This window comes from Schistocerca nitens, chromosome 5, assembly GCF_023898315.1.
Source record: "Schistocerca nitens isolate TAMUIC-IGC-003100 chromosome 5, iqSchNite1.1, whole genome shotgun sequence".
NCBI lineage: Eukaryota > Metazoa > Arthropoda > Insecta > Orthoptera > Acrididae > Schistocerca > Schistocerca nitens.
This window is the reverse complement of record NC_064618.1, coordinates 565,886,079-565,910,220: the sequence shown is the minus strand read 5'-3', so window position 1 is coordinate 565,910,220 and position 24,142 is coordinate 565,886,079. Positions and strand designations below refer to the sequence as shown.

Sequence of the window (24,142 nt, the reverse complement as noted above, 5' to 3'; positions counted from 1 at the left end):
ATCCTGCCTCGGGCATGGATGTGTGTGATGCCCTGAGGTTAGTTAAGTTTAAGTAGTTCTAAGTTCTAAGGGACTGATGACCTCAGATGTTAAGTCCCATAATGCTCAGAGCCATTCGAACAATGGACAAACTTTGCTGTTTCGGAAATGCTTCCATCCTTGTCCCCGAAGATAATGATCGTGCCCTTTTGGAAGTCACAAGAATCACTCAGTTTCCGCGTTACGACAACGACTGCAATGTTTTCTGCATCTTACCGACACGCTTTGTATACCCTCCATTGCTGATGCAGTCACCTCCCTTCTGTCGGTTGTTATTACAAGTTGACGTCGACGTATTTTGTACGGTGAGGTTTTTACGTCTGTATACTAGCGCCATGGATGGTACGAGGTGCATTCAAGTTCTAAGGCCTGCGATTTTTTTTTCTAATTAACTGCTCACCCGAAATCGATGAAACTGGCGTTACTTCTCGACGTAATCGCCCTGCAGATGTACACATTTTTCACAACGCTGACGCCATGATTCCATGGCAGTGGCGAAGGCTTCTTCAGGAGTCTGTTTTGACCACTGGAAAATCGCTGAGGGAATAGCAGCACGGCTGGTGAATGTGCGGCCACGGAGAGTGTCTTTCATTGTTGGAAAAAGCCAAAAGTCACTAGGAGCCAGGTCAGGTGAGTAGGGAGCATGAGGAATCACTTCAAAGTTGTTATCACGAAGAAACTGTTGCGTAACGTTAGCTCGATGTGCGGGTGCGTTGTCTTGGTGAAACAGCACACGCGCAGCCCTTCCCGGACGTTTTTGTTGCAGTGCAGGAAGGAATTTGTTCTTCAAAACATTTTCGTAGGATGCATCTGTTACCGCAGTGCCCTTTGGAACGCAATGGGTAAGGATTACGCCCTCGCTGTCCCAGAACATGGACACCATCATTTTTTCAGCACTGGCGGTTACCCGAAATTTTTTTGGTGGCGGTGAATCTGTGTGCTTCCATTGAGCTGACTGGCGCTTTGTTTCTGGATTGAAAAATGGCATCCACATCTCATCCATTGTCACAACCAACGAAAAGAAAGTCCCATTCATGCTGTCGTTGCGCGTCAACTTTGCTTGGCAACATGCCACACGGGCAGCCATGTGGTCGTCTGTCAGCATTCGTGGCACCCACCTGGATGACATTTTTCGCATTTTCAGGTCGTCATGCAGGATTGTGTGCACAGAACCCACAGAAATACCAACTCTGGAGGCGATCTGTTCAACAGTCATTCGGCGATCCCCCAAAGCAATTCTCTCCACTTTCTCGATCATGTCGTCAGACCGGCTTGTGCGAACCCGAGGTGTTTCGGTTTGTTGTCACACGATGTTCTGCCTTCATTAAACTGTCGCACCCACGAACGCACTTTCGACACATCCATAACTCCCTCACCACATGTCTCCTTCAACTGTCGATGAATTTCAATTGGTTTCACACCACGCAAATTCAGAAAACGAATGATTGCACGCTGTTCAAGTAAGGAAAACGTCGCCATTTTAAGTATTTAAAACAGTTCTAATTCTCGCCGCTGGCGGTAAAATTCCATCTGCCGTACGGTGCTGCTATCTCTGGGACGTATTGACAATGAACGCGGCCTCATTTTAAAACAATGCGCATGTTTCTATCTCTTTCCAATCCGGAGAAAAAAAAATCGTAGGCCTTAGAACTTGAATGCACCTCATATTCTACACAGAAGCAGCAAAGAAAGTGGTATAGGCATGCGTATTCACAAATGTAAACAGGCAGAATACGGCGCTGCGGTCGGCAACGCCTATATAAGACAATGAGTGTCTGGCGCAATTCTTCGATCGGTCACTGCCGCTATAGAGGCAGGTTATCAAGATTTAAGTGACTTTGAACGTGGTGTTACAGACGGCGCACGAGCGATGGGACGCAGCATCTCCAAGGTAGCAATGAAGTGGGGATCTTCCCGTACGACCGTTTCACGAGTGTACCGTGAATATCAGGTATCCGGTAAAAAAAACATCAAATCTCCGACATCGCTACGGCCGGAAAGCAAGAACGGGAGCACCGACGACTGAAGAGAATCGTTCAACGTGACAGAAGTGCAACCCTTCCGCAAATTGCTGCAGATTTCAAGTGTTGGACCATCAGCAAGTGTCAGCGTGCGAACCGTTCAACGAAACATCATCGATAGTGGCTTTCGGAACTGAAGGCCCATCCGTGTACACTTGATGATTGCACGACACAAAGCTGTACGCCTCGCCTGGACCCGTAGACACCGACATTCGACTGTTGATGACTGCAAACATGTTGCCTGGTCGGACGAGTATAGTTTCAAGTCGTATCGAGCGGATGGATGTGTACGGGTATGGAGACAATCTCATGAATCCATGGACCCCGCATGTCAGTAGGGGACTGTTCAAGCTGTTGAAGGCTCTGTAAAGGTGTGGGGTATGTGCAGTTGGAGTGATGTGGGCCCCTGATATGTCTACATACACGTACAGGTGATACGTACGTAAGCATCCTTTCTGTTCACTTGCATCCATTCATGTCCATTGTGCATTCCGACGGAATTGGGCAATTGCAACAGGACAATGCGACACTCCACGCGTCCGGAATTGCTACAGAGCGGCTCCAGGAACACTCTTCTGAGTTTAAACACTTCCGGTGAGCACCGAACTCCCCAGACATGAATATTATTGAACATATCTGGGATCCGTTGCAGCGTGCTGTTGAGAAGAGATCTCTACGCTCTCGTACTCTTACGGATTTATGGACAACCCTAGAGGATTCGTGGTGTCAGCTCCCTCCAGCACTACTTCAGACATTGTACTTATATGGATATGGTGTCTGTTCTTTCGGACATGTCCGAAATAACAGACACTATTGATGACCTGCAGCTGCCTAGAACGAAATTAGAATTATATTAATACCTGCAGCTGCTGACGGGCGTTGATACATATCAACGGGGACAGGTGAAAATGTGTGCCCTGACCGGGACTCGAATCCGGGATCTCCTGCTTACATGGCAGACGCTCTATCCATCTGAGCCACCGAGGGCACAGAGGATAGCGCGACTGCAGGGACTGTCTCGCGCACGCCTCCCGTGAGACCCACATTCTCATCTTTTATGTCCACACTCTACATTCGTAGCGTCCCACCCCAACACTCACAGAATAACAAGGTCATGGCCGGTATTGCCAGAACTGTATACTTATATGGATATGGTGTCTGTTCTTTGGGGTATGTCCGAAAGAAGAGACACCATGTCCATATAAGTATACAGTTCTGGCAATACCGTCCATGACCTTCTTCTGTGCGGATGCACACATATTCCCCGAACTCTTACGGGACTTGGTAAGAATGTCTTCCACGAGTAATGAGTGTGTTGGGATGAGACACTACGAATGTAGTGTGTGGACATACAAGGTGAGAATGTGGGTCTCACGGGAGGCGTGAGCGAGATATTCCCTACTGTCGCGCTATCCTCTGTGCCCTCGGTGGCTCAGATGGATAGAGCGTCTGCCATGTAAGCAGGAGATCCCGGGTTCGAGTCCCGGTCGGGGCACACATTTTCACCTGTCCCCGTTGATATATATCAAAGCCCGTCAGCAGCTGAAAGTATTAATGTAATTCTAATTACTTCAGACATTCGTTGAGTCCATGCCACGTCGTCTTGCAGCACTTCTGCGTGCTCGCGGGTGCCATACAGATTTTAGGCAAGTGTACCAGTGAAAACGGGTTTCTCAGTTTCTCCTCCATTCTCTGTTCTCGTCTCCCTTTCACGTTTGTAGGTGTGTTATACATCAAATTTTTTTGAGGTGCGGACCAATCTAGAGCCAACATATGCATAGTCTGCTGTCCACCGCCGGCTGCTCTTAGCGTGTTGCTAACATTATTTTTCGCGTGTGGTGTGGTGGCTGGGCCGGGGACGCTGCTCATTAATTCTGGCGCTGCGCGTTTGAAATGCAAGCTCTGCCCGGCCGCGGCCGGCCACAGCGCTCTCACGGACGCGGGGACGTAATCTTGTTGAACACCCGCTACGTGCCGAATTTCAAGGAGCCGCGCTCTAATCTACAGAGCCCCACACCCCGTATCCACAGGTTCAACTCCGGGCATGTGGCAGAGGGAACATCAGCTGTGTCCCGCCTTTGTCACACTCACAAATTATTTTAGTATGGAGCCTATTAATGCACTAACATCTCCTCTGTTCGCGTCACGCGCGATGGGCGACGTGGCAGTCAAGCTGGCACTTGGCGGGGAGTAATGTTCAAAGATTTGTCCCGTTCAACGAGCATGATTTAACAGTGTAGTTATAGTCCGTGTTAAATTAGTCGGCATTTGGCAGCTAGCGGGCTGGACTTTATCCGCCACCAATACACCAATGGGTCCCTAGTATGATTGGGAATACCGGACAGCGATACATCGAAATATCGGAATCGCTTACACGAATCGTTATCCATCTCATAATAGCTCTGGTTTCTTTTTAGTACTGAAGTATTTTGAACATAAGAACGGTACCTACAGTTTGCTTTTTACTTTGAAGTTATTAGAAAAATTTTGAATGCCGTCAACTGTGTATTTTCGTAACCTCCTCTCACTGGAAAGTAACGCTGGCAGAAATATTGGTAATGAGAAACCTTAAAAAAAAATAAAAATAAAAAAAACGTTGAAGACGATTCTCTACAATTATCAGTATATTTACCAGTATGAACCCCTGGACAGTTAGAATATAACTCATTCACAATCTGAAACTTCCTGGCGGATTAAAACTGTGTTCCGGACCGAGACTCGAACTCGGGACCTTTGCCTTTCGCCGGCAAGTGCTCTACCATCTGAGCTACCCAAGCACGACTCACGACCCGTCCTCACAGCTTTACTTCTGCCAGTATCTCGTCTCCTGCTTTCCAAACTTCACAGAAGCTCTCCTGCGAACCTTGCAGAACTAGTACTCCTGGAAGAAACGACCCTCATTCACAATCTCTTGGCAAATTACACAACCCACTCCGTATCACAGAGCTAAGGTATCATGTATCTATTGTACGGAGATCATTTCCAACATAACGACTAGTTCCGAAAGCTGATTAAGTGTTTTCTGCTCCAAGACGTAGATTAACAGCAGAATATGCCAACAAATTAATTATTTTAAGTTCTTTGGAAAATAAGTTTTGCAACTGATATTGTTTTCATTTGTATTATCTGTGTTTTGAGTGATTTTTTCTGTCTACTTTCTCATGTTCTCTAGTATAACTTCTTAATTTTTTCCTAAAATTGCTTTATGTATACGTAAAATTATGAACAGTTCAGTTTGGTTTCTTTAAGCTTTTATTGATTTATAAAACTCACTTCTCACAGTTTTAACTTAAGTTTTGAAATTATTTTTTTTGCATCGAAATATCGATATTTTTCCATTAGATTATACTTTAATATACATACACAATATGGCGATACCTGATAACATCGAATATCGATATTTGTCTTCCGATGTGCCATCCCTAATGTCTAACATTGCCTGCCCCCATTCTATTGCCACTTCCGTTGCGCGAATTATTGTGCTCGTCAGTTCTCAAGCAGTAAACGTTTCTGGACACGAAGACATCGCCTATTTCGTGAAAGCTCTATTCCATCTCTAAGCAAAATGAAGAACAGATTTTTGACGTACTAAGAGATGCTACAGAGATCTGTACCAGAAGTGAATTGCAGAACTTTTAGGTGATTTTTTGTGGGAGATAGGGACGTTAAAATCCCATACCTGTTACCAGTTTTGTAATGAAAAAAGAGAAAAAAATCTGTGCAGATATTCGTGGCCGAGCAAGACGCAAGACATTTCCGTTTTCGCCACCGAGAGCGGAGTGCTGTGGCCGTTGGCTGAAAGACATTATTCATCGCAGCAACGTAGCTACTTTGGACGTTAAACGTCGGATGGTAACTAATTTTATTCTGCTCATTTCCTTAAAAAAAAAAGAAAAAAAGCTATGTACATGCGTACTTTTGGGTGACAATGATTCCACTGGTATTTAGTGGCAAAATAATGATAAATTATTGACTATTATAGTAAAGTTACGGTTACATTTGTGTCATGATTATGTGGTTTAGAAAGTATTTCTACCCACCTTCCCGACTTAACTATTACAGGGACTAATTTTGCATTTTGTTCGTCATGCTCTACGATCAGACTTCTCTTCTTTATGTTTCTGGATCCCATAGATTCTTTCTTGACTCGTCACCCTACGATTTTTACACACCAGCCTTTGATAAAAAACAAATGTGGGCTTCAAGTGTAATTTGGTTCCTTTCTTCCAAACCATCACCATAAACTTTTTGATCCTCAATATTACCAATTTCCACCATACTACTCTAAATACTATCGTTAATAGTTGCGTCAAAAGAAGATTTTATATCACTTACTCTGGGTATAGCATATGCCAGGATAGCCTAGAGCGCTAACGCGCTGCTTCCTAGGCTCGAGTAGGCGCGCCGGCGCGCCCCGGATCGAATCCGCCCGGCGGATTAACGACGGAGGCCGGTGTGCCGGCCAGCCTAGATGTGTTTTTTAGGCGGTTTCCCACATCCTACTAGGTGAATACCGGGCTGGTCCCCACGTCCCGCCTCAGTTACACGACTTGCAGACATTTGAAACACATTCACACTGTTTCACGATTTACACTACATGCAAGACAGCTGGGGTACACTAATTCTGTCCCGGGGGGGGATGGGGTGGCGGCAGGAAGGGCATCCGGCCACCCCTTAACTTAACCATGCCAAATAGAAGAAGACTCTGGGTATAGCATATCTTGTTGGGATAGAAGCCAGTTTTATTACATTTGCACTGGATGTTCTTCCAGCCTGGAGAAAATATTCTAAGCTGCACAATATTGTGCTTTGACGGAGCCACTTACCCGATTGCCCGTTGCCATGTGAGGTACGAGTGTTGGAACTTTAAAAGTGGCAACTATTTATTTACAGCTCGTACAAAATAGATCGTGTTTCAAAGTTTTACTGACCTTCAAAGTAGTAATCAGCATTGTGTATAGCCCGTTGCCAGCTATGTGGAAGTCTTAGGATACTCTTAGCAGTGCCAGTTATGGTGACAGTTCGAGCGGCGCGGTCTATTGCCCGACAAATTTGTAGCAGTTCTGAAGCGAATGCTGTGAAGTGTTTCCTTCAGTTTAGAAATCGAGTTGAACTTACGAGGGCTGAAGTCAGGGGAGTGCAGTAGGTGGTATAGCACTATGCAGCCCCATCAGTCAAATCAGTAACAGCTTGCACTGTACGTGCTTGAGCATTGTCCTGCAAAATAAAGGTCAGGTCCTGCAGAAAGTGTAATCACTTCTGTCTCTAAGCTGGTCGTAGGTTGTGTTCCAAAAATGAACAGCATTTCTTTGCTGCTTGCTCAATACACAGATTGAATAACGTCGGGGATAGGCTACAACCCTGGCTCACTTCTTTCTCAACCACTGCTTCCCTTTCGTATCCCTCAACTGTTATAACTGCCATTTGGTTTCTGTGCAAATTGTAAATAGCCTTTCGCTCCCTGTATTTTACCCCTGCCACCTTCAGAATTTGAAAGAGTATTCCAGTTAACAATGTCAATAGCTTTCTGTAAGTCTACAAATCCTATAGACGCAGGTTTGCCTTTCCTTAACCTATCTTCTATGAGAAGTCGTATGGTCAGTACTGCTTCGCGTGTTCCTACATTTCTCCGGACTGTAAACTGATCTTCCTAGGGGTCGGCTTCTACGAGTTTTTCCGTTCTTCTGTAAAAGATTCGTGTTAGTATTTTGCAGCCAAGGCTTATTAAACTGATACTTCGGTAATTTTCACACCTGTCAGAACCTGCTTTCTTTGGAATTTGGATGGTCAATCACTAAACTGACTGTGATTCTTGAGTTTCTCCAGGCGTATTTGATAATCAAAATATCCACGGGTGTACTGCCGGTCTACAGTGTCCAACGGGCACAATATTTAGGCGATCAGACATGTCGCCATCATCAGGTGAACTGACGGACTGAGCTCCTGTAAACGTGCCGGCACGGAGATCCGTACGCTATGGCTGCTCAGGGGGAACTGGGTTCGGTCGCGGCGGCAGCCGATTAAAATACCCTCCGCCCGCGGCGCGCTCACTCCGCCGTCCGCGCCCCGCGCCACGGTCACGCGGTGGAACAGATTGCGTCGGCGTCTGAGGTGACGTCGGTGTGATGGCTCTGTCCACCGTGGTCGTCACAACTATACGTTTGCTCGATTTACTCTTGATTAACCCAATCGCTGATTCCCAAGCATTGCTAAGATGATAGCCACAGTCACGGTTTATGAGGTCGTCATTGGTGCGAATTTCGATGGCCTCTCTAACAACGCTGTCCCAGTATCTCGACGTCTGTACCAGAATCCTCGTGCGTTCATAATCCATGGCGTGATTTTCCGACAAACAATGTTCAGCGACCGCCGACTTGCTCGGATACATCAGTCGAGTGTGCCTCTGGTGTTCACGGCATCGATCCTCGACGGTACGCATCGTCTGACCAATATACGACTTGCCACATTGACACGGAATCTGGTACACGCCGGCCTTCCTCAAACCGAGGTCATCTTTGGCCCTCCCCACCAGTGCACGAGTTTTATTCGGAGGACAAAACACAGTTCCGATCCGGTGTTTCTTCAAAATGCGGGCGATTTTCCCCGAGAGTGCGCCTGTATATGGGATAAACGCAGTGCCTACCTCCTCCCTCGTGATTTCATCCATCTCCACAGGTTGTGCTGTAGTGGTTGGGCGGAGAGCACGTTGAATCTGCCACTCTGAGTACCCATTTTTTCGAAATACAGTTCTCAGATGTTCCAATTCCTGGGGTAGACTCTCTGCGTCAGAGATAGTGCGCGCCCTATGTATTAGAGTTTTAAGCACCCCATTCCTCTGTGAAGGGTGGTGGCAGCTGTCTGCGTGCAAATACAGATCAGTGTGCGTTGTCTTCCGATACACCCCATGACCTAGGGTGCCGTCAGCCCTTCTCTTGACCAAGGCGTCAAGGAAAGGTAATTTACCCTCCGTTTCAGTCTCCATAGTGAATTTGATGTTGGGGTGTATGGAGTTTAGATGTGTAAGGAAGTCAAGGAGTTTATCCATACCATGTGGCCAGATGACGAACGTGTCGTCCACGTAACGGAAAAAGCAAGTAGGTTTCCATTCGGATGACGACAGGGCTTCCTCCTCGAAGTTCTCCATGTACAAATTCGCTACCACCGGTGAGAGTGGGCTACCCATGGCGACTCCCTCCGTTTGTTCGTAGTATTCTCCATTAAAAAGAAAATACGTGGAAGTCAAGACATGCCTAAAACGTTCAGTGGTCTTCTCGTCAAACTTCTGTCTGATCGCCGAAATATTGTGCCCGTTGGACACTGTAGACCGGCAGTACACCCGTGGATATTTTGATTACTAAACTGACTATTAATTTGTACTCAAAGATACAAAACTGCCAGTTTTATTTTGCCAAAAACATGGGTAGAAGATCCGTTTTACATGAGTGACAGTCTTATAAACACTTATGACGCACATGCTTAATTGTGCCCTCATTTAAGTACTTCTTATTTTGGAAATACTCGTATTCTGAACTGGACATAGCCTCCAGTTTCGTGCAGAGTGGGTAAGAACGTGTTTGGAAGGTGCCAGCCGAAACCGGCACCAGGCATTATCAAATAAAAGCTACCTGTGATCGACGATGTCACCAAGAAGACAGACCAACGTGTCTTTGATTAGCACTGAACGCATTATCCATATTGAAATTAGTAAAATTGTCATGGATTTTTCTTGTAATTATTTCTACTGTTTTTACAATTAAATAACGAATTGTACGGTTTATTGTTATACACCCCAACAGTCCAAAAAGTTTCGAGACTGGATCAACATAACACAGAAAAAAGTTAAGATGGTGGTTGTAATGCTTCAGGCGTTTTATATATTCTATCTCCAGTTGACTACAACGCACAGAACGTGCATACAATCATGTGAAAGTCCTTCTTTGGGATGTTATTAAACTCGCGCGTCACATTAGCTCAAATATCGAATTTGCTGTCAAAATCTTGACCACGTAAACTGCTGAACTTCATCGCTTTGCGGTAGGTTCGTACTGATACCATTAAGTCTCGTCATTCGTGATGATTTGTTCCGGTACGGAGCTGTCTGCGTTCTGCACTTCAAGTCGCGGCAAGCACCCTCCCGTTGTTCTTTTTGTTCGGGAGTCAAGGTGTGCGGGACAGACGTTGCACACATTTTTCTCCTCATCAAAACATTCTGGATAACGTGCTTCAGTTCGTTGCTACATTGCGATTTGTGACGTAGCAACGCTGAAACCCTACAGCTGCATGTCCACTACTTAATTGGTCGAATGCACATTATTTGTGATTACGGTTGCTAGTTCAATCCGCCATCATAATTACTTCGGTGACATCGCTTGCATGCCAGAAACAAAATCAGTTCCGGAAGTTTTCGGACGGACGGCATGTGTATGATAATGAAAATTCTACAAAATGCGTTTCTCTATACATCCTAAACAAAATTAATGTTGCAATCAGTATCTAAATACTGTGACTGGATTAGCTTGTCTGCCTAACCTCAAATGAGCTGGAGGCATCAACGTAAACCTCGCACCCAGGCACCAACGTGAAATTTCTCTATGTTCTAACAAATCGTAGTAAAAAGCAATCAGTTTTGGACAGAGCCTTGACGAGCCGGTGCCTTGAAACAACTTCCTATGGTCGCACCTTTTCTTACTTCAACTTCGGACAGCTTTATTCCAACTTGATGCCTCCTCGATTCGTCCAAATTCGTACAAAGCTATCTTTCATCACATTGGTTTACCAGTTCCGAAAGGTTTTATTTTGTTGTTTTTCACGCTCCTAAACGCACTGCAACTGAAATTTCACTTTGTGACATCACGAATCACGTGCCGGTGCAATTATACATTTGCTTTCACGACGACTTCAGGGAGGTTGGCGTCCTCCGTTACAAAGCACAGTCCAATCCGGGTCTGTTTTCTTGGTAGATTTCGACAGTTGTTTCTACAATTTATCTGGCGTGAGGTGGAACATTTCCCGAGAACTTCCTTTATTGCTGCTTAGTGGTGAGGTTGACATAGATAATGCGAATAATAGACAGTGAGTTACTTTTGAAACTCTGTAGTGTCAGTAGATATGAACACCACACTTTCCATAAAATGAAGCGCGTCCTGGACACTAGTTGTGGTTTCGATTGCGATAATTGGAAAAATACAATCTTAAGGAGTGATACATTCAAGTAGACGAAATTTCGTTTCAATGAAAAACGCTGTATGGTGCATTTAGGAAATAAATTATCTTACCCTTCAGTCTCATCTCGTGTGGAGACCTGAAATTAAACCGCAAATCCAATATCGCCTTGTGACAGATTCCGTGATGAATATCAACCGGAGATCCAGTAAAGAGAATTGCGAATGACGTAGGCACGAGCAAGAGACCGGAAAAAAAAATTTCCAGCAAAGAAGTAAATACAAATTCAGAAAATATTTTCATTGCGTGTTTCCCGTTAAGATTGAGAAAACCACGATTTGTTAATAATTCACACTTACTTGAGAAACAAAGCTGTGATTTTCTGGAAATAGTGTCATTTTGATTCTGTTCACCACCGCGACTGGTGGAATGATTATCTATTTCGTTGGTGCGTAAGTCGGTGGCTGTTTTTCCTACGTTAACAGAGACTTGAGTTATCAATAGTATGTTCTCCTTCACTATTTATAACAGCCTGCCAACGCCGGGGTAACTTTTAGATTCCGCGTCAGTAGAAATCACATGGTTTTGAGATGAAGAGCTCGTCGAGCCAGCTTCGTAACGCATTTTCGTCCTGAAAGGAAGTTCCTTGGGGGTTGTTCGATACAGAGCGGAAAAGGTGAAAAGCCCAGGGCGCAGAATCAGGTGAAAAAGATGGATACGGAATGACTTCTCAACCCAGTTCCTGTTTTTTTTTTTTTTTTTTTTTCAGTCTAGCAGAATGGAGGCAGGCGTTATCGTGAAGCGGCATCACTCCACGCAGTTTTTCTGGTCGTTGTTCTTGGATTGAGTTTGCAATACATCTCGGTTGTTGACAAGAAATGTCAGCAGTGATCGTTACAGCTCGGCGAAGCAATTCGTAGTACACCACATCATTGCTGTTCCACCAGATGCATAACATTACCTTTTGTGGATGCGCGCAGATCTTTGCACGGGAAGTTGCTGCTTTCTTTGGGCTCAACCATTCCTTTCTTTTTATTATGTTAACATAAAGACACCATTTCTCGTCACCAGTAACGACACAGGAGAGGGATGGTCGGTGTTGTTCACGAGCCAATTTATAACAAGCAAGCAGAGATGCACATATGGCCATCCGCTGATTGTTGTGATTTTAGATTAAAGCGTATGGTAAATATACACCCGGTTTTGAACCGTACCCATCGCATGCAAAAGTCGCACGATGGTGGAATGATCACAGTTCATGACATTTGCCAGTTCTAACGTGGATCATTGTAGATTAATGCGTGTTAATGATCTTCATCAAACCCAGAAGTGTTCCTGGACGTGGAGAGTCACTAATGTCAAGACGATCCTCCTTAGAACGAGAAAATCCGTTGCTTGCCTTGCTTTGTCCAGCGGTATTAACTACACGGCGCGAATGTTTCGTGTGTGGGATCCGTACCAGATAGGGTTGATAGAAGAGGTAGAGAAGATCCAACGGAGAGCAGCGCGCTTCGTTACAGGATCATTTAGTAATCGCGAAAGCGTTACGGAGATGATAGATAAACTCCAGTGGAAGACTCTGCAGGAGAGACGCTCAGTAGCTCGGTACGGGCTTTTGTTAAAGTTTCGAGAACATACCTTCACCGAGGAGTCAAGCAGTATATTGCTCCCTCCTACGTATATCTCGCGAAGAGACCATGAGGATAAAATCAGAGAGATTAGAGCCCACACAGAAGCATACCGACAATCCTTCTTTCCACGAACAATACGAGACTGGAAGGGAAGGGAGAACCGATAGAGGTACTCAGGGTACCCTCCGCCACACACCGTCAGGTGGCTTGCGGAGTATGGATGTAGATGTAGATGTAGATGTACTGCCTCCGCTGCTGTCATCCCTCTATTGACCTCAAACAGATGTTGGCACTCCATTTTCTAGCGTCCACAGCCCAACTTACTGTCTCCAAATTACGACAAGTAAGCTCGAACAGCAACAGTGAACTACACATGAAACATGACAATCGATAAATAAACCCATAGCAAACGGAATACCAAAATGTAAAACAGAAATGCTTCAAACTTATCCACCAACTTAATACATTCCTCTAAACATCTCCAAGGAAATCAGACTAGTTTTATTTTGCAAACATGTTGATATCAGAAATTTTGATCCCTGCAGCTTTCGTATTTTGTATGTTATAGCCGACCCATAGGGGAGGTAGCTGATCGAATCCTGGCATTGGAAGGCATTTTCATAGCAATATTAGAAGAAAAAATAAACGTGTCTCTGTTTTCTGACAAGATTAATTTCACGGCGTGCGTCGTCTTGAAAATAGGTTATAGGATAAACAATAAAACTAAAACAAAAATAGTCTCTTGTAGTCGAATTAAGGAGGGTGAAAGAGCGGGAATTATACTAGTAAATGAGAGGCTGAACAAAACTTTCATCTCCGAGGACGAATATGTGAAATACAAAGGGATAAAATTTGCGATTATTGCGCAGTACAGTTAAACATGTACATTGTGAGGAATAGGAAACACCTGCCCTGGTTCAGCAGCAGCAATAGAAAGTGGTAAAGGAAGCAAAGAGAACTCCATCAGAGTTCACTTAAATGGAAAATAAAATTGTGCCAACCGATCTGATGCGCAATTCTAAGAAGTTTTGTTCATATGTAAAGCCAGTGAACAGATAAAATCGTCTATTTTTGTCGCTCAGTGACTATAGTGACAATTAAACGGAACACGACAGACAGAAGGGCGGAAATATTTAATCTGAACTTCCGAAGTTGTTATACTGCTGAAGATTGTAATACGGTTCCCCCTATCAATTATCGCAGGGACGCCGATATGGCAGACATTGAGGTAAATGATCGCGGAATAGGAAACTAAGTAAAATCGTTTATCAGACAGGAAGATGGATTTGATAGGGTACTGTACCTGCACCATTCTATACATATTACGCGAAATAATTTACTTCTGTTCTAGCAATAGTTTATCGTAGATTGCAGAAATAACGGACGCTTACGTGTAATTGGAATCGGAATTTGAATTTCTACAACGGTCGTCTGACAGATGCCTATAATTATAGACCTATATTACTGATATCAATTGCAGAACAAGGGAACATATTTTATGCTTACGTGTTACGACCTTTGTGGGAAACGCAGATCTCCTCTATAGGAATCAACACCGATTTTTCAAAGAGAGAGCTTATGTAAAATACCGAGATCTGATTGATTCCATGTTTCTTGACTTGGGGGAGGCTTTTGGTACAGACCCACAACGTCGTTTAGTGAACAAAAAACGAAATTGAGGAGCTTATACTCTGTGTTTGTGACTGGATTCCGGATTTTCTAATAATTAGTTAAAGAGGGAGAGAGCATGGGCGAAATAAATTCTAGTGAAGCTTAAAATAACTACGAGCCTGTAAGAAAGATCGAGCTACCGTTTAACCGTGTATTTGTATGATCTAATGAAACAATGGAGTCAAACATTCAAGTGATGGTAAATATCACAGAATTGCCGTCGTGTATAAAAATCTTAATAAAATCAAAATCTGCGGCCGAATGCCTCGTATCAGTTGACGAACTGAATTAACATTTTGTCACGCCGACGTCTGTTGAGCAACACACAAAGACGAGAGCCACTGACTACCTCAAAGGAACAACTGGCGTTATGATAACGTGACAGTATATACCGTCAACCATCAATAGATCAATCTTGTTAAGCAGCTGCAGGAAATAACAACAATACGGTATGTATGCTTAAATTTGTCGTCGGTTCGTTGCAGCTCACAATTATAGACACCTTTAACTACTCTCTGACTTCAGCGTTTTCCCGCTAATTTGCAGAGGGAGACTTATCCAACATGAGCTGCCAAAGAACCCTCTGATTATCGACGCATGTGTAGTCTACCAGCGTACGTACGGCTTTAGAGTACACAGTGCACGATAAGTTTACTAACTAAATAACCACAAATGATCTTTTAGACGATTTCCTTTGGGTTTCCACAAATATCGCAATTCAACGATTGCTGAATTGGAAGTGATAGTTTGAAAATAACTGTAAGTGGAGGATTAGGCAACCGTTATGTGCCTGTCAGACTTCGGTAATAGCGTCGCCGCTATCGAGTCTGAAACTCTGACTGAGAAATTCGCAAGCACAACTTTTCTCTATTTCGCTGACGGTGCATTCTTCAGAGCAAGCACATCATAATGGGTGAACTTTGTATCAGCAGCATCACCAGAGTGACTGCCAAATTCACTGCTTGTCTCGTTTGTGTTAATTACGTATCAGCTGTTCTCTCGCGCTGCAAGTATCACTTAATAGGCTTATGCCTTTCAGTTGTACCTATGATACCTAACTGCGAAACTAACCTGGTGCTAACGTATTTATCATAGTGGACACAACATTAAGATTTGAAATGCATCAGATAAAAGTAAAATAAAAAGATCGGAGGGAGGTGGTACACGGTTCAAATCCCTGGCCTGTCATCCGGGTTTAGATTCTCTGCAATTACATCAAATCGATCAAGGCAAATGCTAGGATGGTTCCAATGAAAAGGGATAGGTCACTTTCCTTCGCTGTCATTCGCCTCTGCTCCATCTCTTACGACATCGTTATCGACGTGGCATTAAAGGCTACCCTTGCTTCTTCATCTACAACAGTGGTTTCCAACCTGAGGGTAATTACCCCCGAAGAGGGAAAATGAAATTTTCTGAGGGGCAAAAACTAAACGATTCGATTCTGTTTCAGTCGTGAAACTAAATTATTTTGAAAATGTCATTGCATTATCACAGTGTTGTAAGACTCTAATATTCATTATCAATAATCTCCTCGTCTCATTTAGTAGCGTTAATGTGGTTGAGGTTACAAGTTCCTCACACAGTCCACCCACTACGCACGTATGCCGTGCTTAGTCCTGTACGTCGCTAATGATAAAAGTGAGTCATATACATAATAAATGCTAAATATTTCAGAAAAACGTCTCGTCCAAGTTGTAGATAGTACTTGCAGTAGGCCAGAAATTGCTTCATTACTCGCTTCGAAATAGAAAACAGATAAACGAATTAAATTACAGTACGACACAGCAGTAACTACATAAGGGTTACTGTAGTGCTGTACACAGTATTATTATTATTGTTATTATTACTGGCAGTGGTCAGACCCAAAACATTAATAGCCTGAAGTTTTTCCATTCTACTCGGATTTGGTGCAGGATCCTAAAATCAAATTGACACTGTTTTACAGCTATCTGCTTGGCCACCATCTCCAGATACTCCATGAGACTCGGCAACGGTGTCACGCCTCAAGGTGGCAACCAGGTGCTCATCTGAAATATTGTGACAAGCTGGATTTAGGATACGGCATCAAGCCCGACTAGATTACAATATTCATGTTATTAAAGTAATTTTTTCTCAAATGTGTACAAAACCGAAACCTGGGACGAATAGTAATAGAGAAGGTTCGGAAAAGACGCTTCGTAAATGTTTTGTTATGTGTTATTACTGGCCTGATTTAATAGATGACCTTCATCCTCTAACCGTCTTCATAGCTGAATGGTGGGCAATTTGCACGGTTGTCCAGTGTATCCCGTAAGGTCACACCTGCACAGAACAGCTGAAGACAAAACGACGAAGAAACATCTACACGGAAAGAAGAAGCAAGAAAAGGACGGTCAGCGTGGCTGAGTGTCATGCGGGAGATGTGGGTTCGATTCGTGGTACTGCCAGGGAGTTTTACTTGGCGACAGAGTGCGCTAGGACTCTTGATGCCAGCAGAGAAGTTACTTTACCGGGTAGTAGAGGCACCAGGTCTGTTAAAACAATAATTTAGAGTACCGGACTGGGTGAGCGGAGTGGTGGGGAGGGGGGAGCTTTCCCGTGGGCGCCGTGTACCAACCTACTGCAGTAACGGAACGGTCAGTGTCCGCGAATATACAGTAGCAGATTCGCACTTTTAGAATCCACATGCAGTTGTTTCACTCCACAGGTAGACCAACATACTGCTGGAAGGGCGACCAAAACGTTATGGGTAGTAAATGTACCAATGATGTTACAGACGTCAGTTTGAATAAACAGATCATTACGAGCTGCGGCGTAGTCCCCAGTGATTGGTGATTCATTCGTACACGTCGCTAGACGGTGTTCAGTTACAAATAAGTATACACTACAGTGAACATTTCTTAACATCTACTACTCAAGCAAATGCAGTGATATTTTGGAAGGTATTTATTTGTAGTTGACTATTAATGTTGACAAACTTTTACTGAACTGTAGTAGTGGCTATTAAAATTGCAACACCGCGAAGATGATATCCAAGAACGTCAAACTGTCATGAAGTGTATCACTTTCTTGGACATGAGAAACGATTAGCTAAAAAATGGTTCAAATGGCGCAAAGCGCTATGCGACTAACATCTGCGGTCATCAGTCGAAACGATTAGCATTTCAACGTAACCTCACTAAGGAGATAGAAGTGACCCCTTCTACATTATGTATGAGGGCGTGCTGATATCTAATGCCTCCGAATTCTTTATGTGAAAATTTTTGAAGCTTTTTAAATAAAACAAATGTTATTAAAGTTCTGCATCTTTATTCTTCATATCTAAGTACACTCCTGGAAATTGAAATAAGAACACCGTGAATTCATTGTCCCAGGAAGGGGAAACTTTATTGACACATTCCTGGGGTCAGATACATCACATGATCACACTGACAGAACCACAGGCACATAGACACAGGCAACAGAGCATGCACAATGTCGGCACTAGTACAGTGTATATCCACCTTTCGCAGCAATGCAGGCTGCTATTCACCCATGGAGACGATCGTAGAGATGCTGGATGTAGCCCTGTGGAACGGCTTGCCATGCCATTTCCACCTGGCGCCTCAGTTGGACCAGCGTTCGTGCTGGACGTGCAGACCGCGTGAGACGACGCTTCATCCAGTCCCAAACATGCTCAATGGGGGACAGATCCGGAGATCTTGCTGGCCAGGGTAGTTGACTTACACCTTCTACAGCACGTTGGGTGGCACGGGATACATGCGGACGTGCATTGTCCTGTTGGAACAGCAAGTTCCCTTGCCGGTCTAGGAATGGTAGAACGATGGGTTCGATGACGGTTTGGATGTACCGTGCACTATTCAGTGTCCCCTCGACGATCACCAGTGGTGTACGGCCAGTGTAGGAGATCGCTCCCCACACCATGATGCCGGGTGTTGGCCCTGTGTGCCTCGATCGTATGCAGTCCTGATTGTGGCGCTCACCTGCACGGCGCCAAACACGCATACGACCATCATTGGCACCAAGGCAGAAGCGACTCTCATCGCTGAAGACGACACGTCTCCATTCGTCCCTCCATTCACGCCTGTCGCGACACCACTGGAGGCGGGCTGCACGATGTTGGGGCGTGGGCGGAAGACGGCCTAACGGTGTGCGGGACCGTAGCCCAGCTTCACGGAGACGGTTGCGAATGGTCCTCGCCGATACCCCAGGAGCAACAGTGTCCCTAATTTGCTGGGAAGTGGCGGTGCGGTCCCCTACGGCACTGCGTAGGATCCTACGGTCTTGGCGTGCATCCGTGCGTCGCTGCGGTCCGGTCCCAGGTCGACGGGCACGTGCACCTTCCGCCGACCACTGGCGACAACATCGATGTACTGTGGAGACCTCACGCCCCACGTGTTGAGCAATTCGGCGTTACGTCCACCCGGCCTCCCGCATGCCCACTATACGCCCTCGCTCAAAGTCCGTCAACTGCACATACGGTTCACGTCCACGCTGTCGCGGCATGCTACCAGTGTTAAAGACTGCGATGGAGCTCCGTATGCCACGGCAAACTGGCTGACACTGACGGCGGCGGTGCACAAATGCTGCACAGCTAGCGCCATTCGACGGCCAACACCGCGGTTCCTGGTGTGTCCGCTGTGCCGTGCGTGTGATCATTGCTTGTACAGCCCTCTCGCAGTGTCCGGAGCAAGTATGGTGGGTCTGAGACACCGGTGTCAATGTGTTCTTTTTTCCATTTCCAGGGGTGTATTTATCTATCAACAGAGTCAACCCTGGCTACGAACGCATTCTCTCAACGTGGGACTAATTCGTTGATACCGTCACTGCAGGATGTTTGACTTTGTTGACGGAACCACAACCTCACCTCTGTTCGCACCGCTTCATCACTATCAAAGTGAAGTCCTTGAAGATGTTCTGTAAGTTTTGGAAACAGATGAAAAACGGATGGGCCCAGCTCGGGACTGTATGGAGGATGATCGAAGACAGTGAACCGAGGCGTTGGATTGTTGCACATGTCAAACTATTCGAATTCGAAATTCGATCACAGCACACTATTCTTCACACTCTGACACAGTTACGCTACACGCCGCCATGTTACCCACTGCAATTCGGAGCCCTCTAGTGAAAATAGGAAGAATAAAGATGTAGAAAGTTAGTAACATTTGATTTATTAAAAAAAAACTTCAGGAGTTTTCACATCAACAATTGGGGGGAATTACTTTTCAGCACCCTGTCGTATATAAGGAACGAATACACAATGGGCATCGCATTCAGAACAGAACAGCTGATACTTTTAAAAATATTGGAAACCGATACACCGATGTTTAAAAGAATCCATTATCAGCCATCGATGTATCGGAAAAATTTCGATACATCAATATAAAGACGGAAGAAATATCGACATACCAACCTATAAAAAAAAAAACCGGCTGTACATTGTAAATACAATACCGGTTTTAGAGCTTTATATCTAAGTTTGATTTGTTATTAGATATTCTGTACATCAACAAGCTAGCAGCCTGCCTATCCCCATTAGAGCAAGAATTGAAAGGAAAACGATACACGTTCACGCTTGGCGATAATCAGTTTGCTAACAAGGGCAACTGCATGTAAGTGGCACAATAAAGGCATCCGTCATTCGGTTTCGTCACATAACGCTTCATGTCGATTCCCTGTTTTTTCATTTCTGCCAACGCCTTTGGCTTAGCACTTTTAGTGTCAAAATAGCGTGGTGGAGTTGAACGTTGCAGTTTTGTGTTGGTAGCGCCGAGAACGATTTCAAATATTTACCGAAAATTCAGAAGAAAGTACAATATAAAATAAAAATATCGGTCCTCAATACTGTAACGTATGTATCGATATCGATAATGAGTGTATCGCAGATATACATCGATATTTCATGTAAAAACTGATATATCGATAAATTGATATTTTATCAACAGCCCTAATTCAGAAGATCAATTTGAATGTTGATAGTTTATGAGAAGATTGATGACTCGAGTAAGAAGGAGAAACATCTACCATCATATGTCGGAATTCGACAGAGACAGGATACTGGCCTATCTACCTGCTGTTTATCGTTCCCTCGATATTGGTGCTAGCATCGGTCGGAATGCCACTGTGTCATGCGAATATGGATTCGATGGGTAGGCAAGAGCCATAGTCAACGCCATGCAGGATCTCAAGGGCACATTTTGTTGCGGCTACTCTTTCTGCGGGAGGAGAGAGAGGCGAGCCAAAAGTTTTGCACCCAACGACAACGCTGGACTCAGGAGTGGTACCACGTTGTTTTTTTGGGACGAGTCTCGGTTTTGCGCACAGCATCGCGATGGACTTAACTGTGTGTAGACGTGCGTCCTGTCTTCGAGTTCTTAGTGATATTGTTTTTCAACAAAATAACACGAGATCGCCCGTACTCGTGCTGTGCTGGATGATACGTCCATCAGAAGATGGGAGACGCAGTCGTACGCAGAGAGGACACCGTTCGGCCAGGCCAGCCTTCAGAGAGGCGCAACATAGTTATGGTCAGAGGCCAAAGAGGGCGCACACAACACAGAGTACATTACGCTTCCGCCTTACGCCACTCAAATAGTTTCCAGGTGAACATCCGTCCCCCAAACATGTATGTCGGCGGGCGCACCGCTCCACCCAGCAGTATGGATCTACAGTTAGTTCGAAGGTATTCACGCAGTGCCTAAGGGCAGCATCGGGCCTTCTCTCTAGTCACCTCCCAGAAGAGACCAGCTGGACATTCTACTACTTACACTAGTTCAAAGAACAAGTGAACTTTGAAATATATTCTACATCCACATCTATGTACATAATCCGCAAGCAATCGTACGGAGGGTACGTTATACTACTAATCATTTTCCTTCCAATTCCACTCGCAAAAAGAGCGAAGGAAAGAGACTTTTCATATGCCACTGTACGATCCCTAATTTTTCTTATCTTACTTTCGTGGTTCTTACGCGAAATATACGTTGGCAACAATAAGATCAGTCAGCTTCAAATTTCGGTTCTCTAAATTTTAACTGTGTTCCGCGTAAAGAACGTCTCCCTCCCTCCAGGGATTCGCATTTGAGTTCCTGAAACATCTCTCTAATACTTATCTGTTGCTAGAACCTGCCGTTAAAAATTCTAACAAATCTAGGAAATTTAGCGCTGTGAGAATGGTAGCTGAGGGGCCTGTCATTTTGTGCAGTGAAGCAACAGTCACATAACGGTTTATTCCGTCGTACATGGACTATCATATAAATCCGTACCTTAACGATGATCAATTGTTGTTGCTGCGGTCTTCACTCTGAAGACTGGTTTGATGCAGCTCTCCGAGCTAATCTATGCTGTGAAAGGCTCTTCATCTCCGAATAATTACTGCAACCTACATCTTTCTCAGTCTGCTTACTGCGTCCATTTCTTGGTTGCCCTCTACGATGTTTACCCCCAACCTTTCCCTCCAGTATTAACTGGTAATTCCATGATGTTCCAGAATGTGTCCTATTGACCATCCATTATTTTGGTCAAGTTGTCCAACAAATTCCTTTTCTCCCCAATTGTATTCAGTACCTCCTCATTGGTTCAGCGATCTACCCATCTGATTTCAGCAGTCTTCTGTGGCACCACATCCCAAAAGCTTCTATTCTCTTCTTGTCTAAACTGTTACCGCCCTTGTTTCACTTTCATACATGGCTACACTCCATACAAATATCTCTGGAAAAAGCTTCCTAACACTTAAATCTACTGTGTATTCGATGTTAAGTTTTTCTTCTTCGGAAACGCTTTTTTAAATATTGGTAGTCTACACTTTATATCCTCTTTACTTCAGCAATCATAATTTTTCTGCCCAAATAGAAAAACTCATCTACTACTTTAAAAGCCTAATCTATTTTCCTCAACGTCACTTGATTTAATTCGACTACATCCCATTATCTTTGTTTTGCTTTCGTTGATGTTCGTCTTATATCCGTCTCTCATGACACTGTCCATTCCGTTCAACTGCTCTTCCAAGTCCTTTTTGCTGTCTGACAGAATTACAATATCATCAAACCTCAAAATTTTTGCTTCATCCCCTTAAATTTTATTTCCTACTTCAGATTTTTCCTTAGTTTTCTTTACTTCTTGCTGAATGTATAGACTGAATAGTATCGGTGAGAGGCTAAAACCCTGTCTCAATCCCTTCCAATCAGTGCTTCCCTTTCATGCTTTTCCATACTTATAACTGCCGTCTGGTTTCTGTGCAACTGTTTTGCCCATACTACCTTCAGAATGTCAAACAGAATTTTCCAATCAAAATTGTCAAAAGCTTTCTCTATGTTTACAACAGCTATAATCGTAGAGTTAATGTTGGCTCGTGTGTTCCCACACTTCACCGCAATCCAAACTTATCTTTGTCATTCTTTGTCATGGTCGGCTTCTACCAGTCTTTCTGTTCTTCCAAAAATAATTCGTGTTAGTATTTTGCAACCATGACATTAAACTGAAAGTTCGGTAATATTCACACTTGCCAGAACCTGCTTTCTTTGGAAATAGAATTATTGCATTCTATTTCGCCTGTCTCGTGCATCTTGCACACCAAATGGAATAGGCCATGGCCGGCTTTCCCAAGGCCATCAATAGTTCTGATGGAATGTCGTCTACTCCAGGGGCCTTGTTTTGACTTAAGTTCAAAAATGGTTCAAATGGCTCTGAGCACTATGGGACTTAACATCTATGGTCGTCAGTCCCCTAGAACTTAGAACTACTTAAACGTAACTAACCTAAGGACATCACACAACACCCAGTCATCACGAGGCAGAGAAAATCCCTGACCCCGCCGGGAATCGAACCCGGGAACCCGGACGCGGGAAGCGAGAACGCTACCGCGCGACCACGAGCTGCGAACTTAAGTCTTTCAGTTTTGTATGAAATTCTTCGTTCAGTATCATGTTCCCATATCATCTTCATCTGCGTCGTCATCTCTGTCTACAATATTGCCTTCAAGTTCATCTCCCATCTACAGACTTATTCCAACTTTCCGCTTTCCCTTCTTCGATTATTGTTAATTCTGGTTTTCTGTGTGAACTCTGGAGTGGGTTAAGGAAGACAGTGCAAAGGAAATTGGAGAAAAATTGTATGTATTTTGGAATGCAGAGAAATGCACAATGACGTTCATTAAGGAACTACTAAAAATCGAGGATACTTTTCTCGCCATCAGCAAACACGTAGTGAGCTGTGTCTCCAGGCCACCAAGAGCTGTTGCAGGACGATTGATTCACGGATCCAGTTATATGGCTCCTTCCGTGTGTAGCGATTTTACGACTATGGCGAGTGGTGCCTGAAGATGGCAGCAACGTAATGCCAAAACTGGTAGCACATAGAATCATAAAATAAAATAAATTTCTACAATACATACGGCTGTGGGTAAATTATTGCATCAAGAAGTTCATGCGAGCCGTCGTACCACGATCCATAATGGATCAACGAAGACAACTTGAACAGGTGCATGGCTGGCCATTGTACATGACGACAGCCCTGTAGCCGGCAATAAGGAAGTAGAAAGGCAGGCGTTTCCGTAGTTCACTTTTTATCTGACAGACACCGTTGAGGAAATGGTATGTTTCGAACGTCTTCCACGTTCCAGCAACATGACTGACGACTTTG

The 24,142-nt window shown here is 44.4% G+C and overlaps 1 protein-coding gene and 1 non-coding gene across 2 annotated transcripts in view; one reads left to right on the top strand and one right to left on the bottom strand.

Annotated features, from left to right (window-relative positions):
• The window catches only part of LOC126260583 (ecdysone-induced protein 78C), a 210,265-nt gene that overhangs the window by 126,776 nt on the left and 59,347 nt on the right, over positions 1-24,142 (bottom strand). The window lies entirely within an intron of this gene.
• Trnat-ugu (transfer RNA threonine (anticodon UGU)) lies at positions 3,481-3,555 on the top strand. The gene has a single exon. It is a non-coding gene; the product is annotated as a tRNA-Thr (tRNA).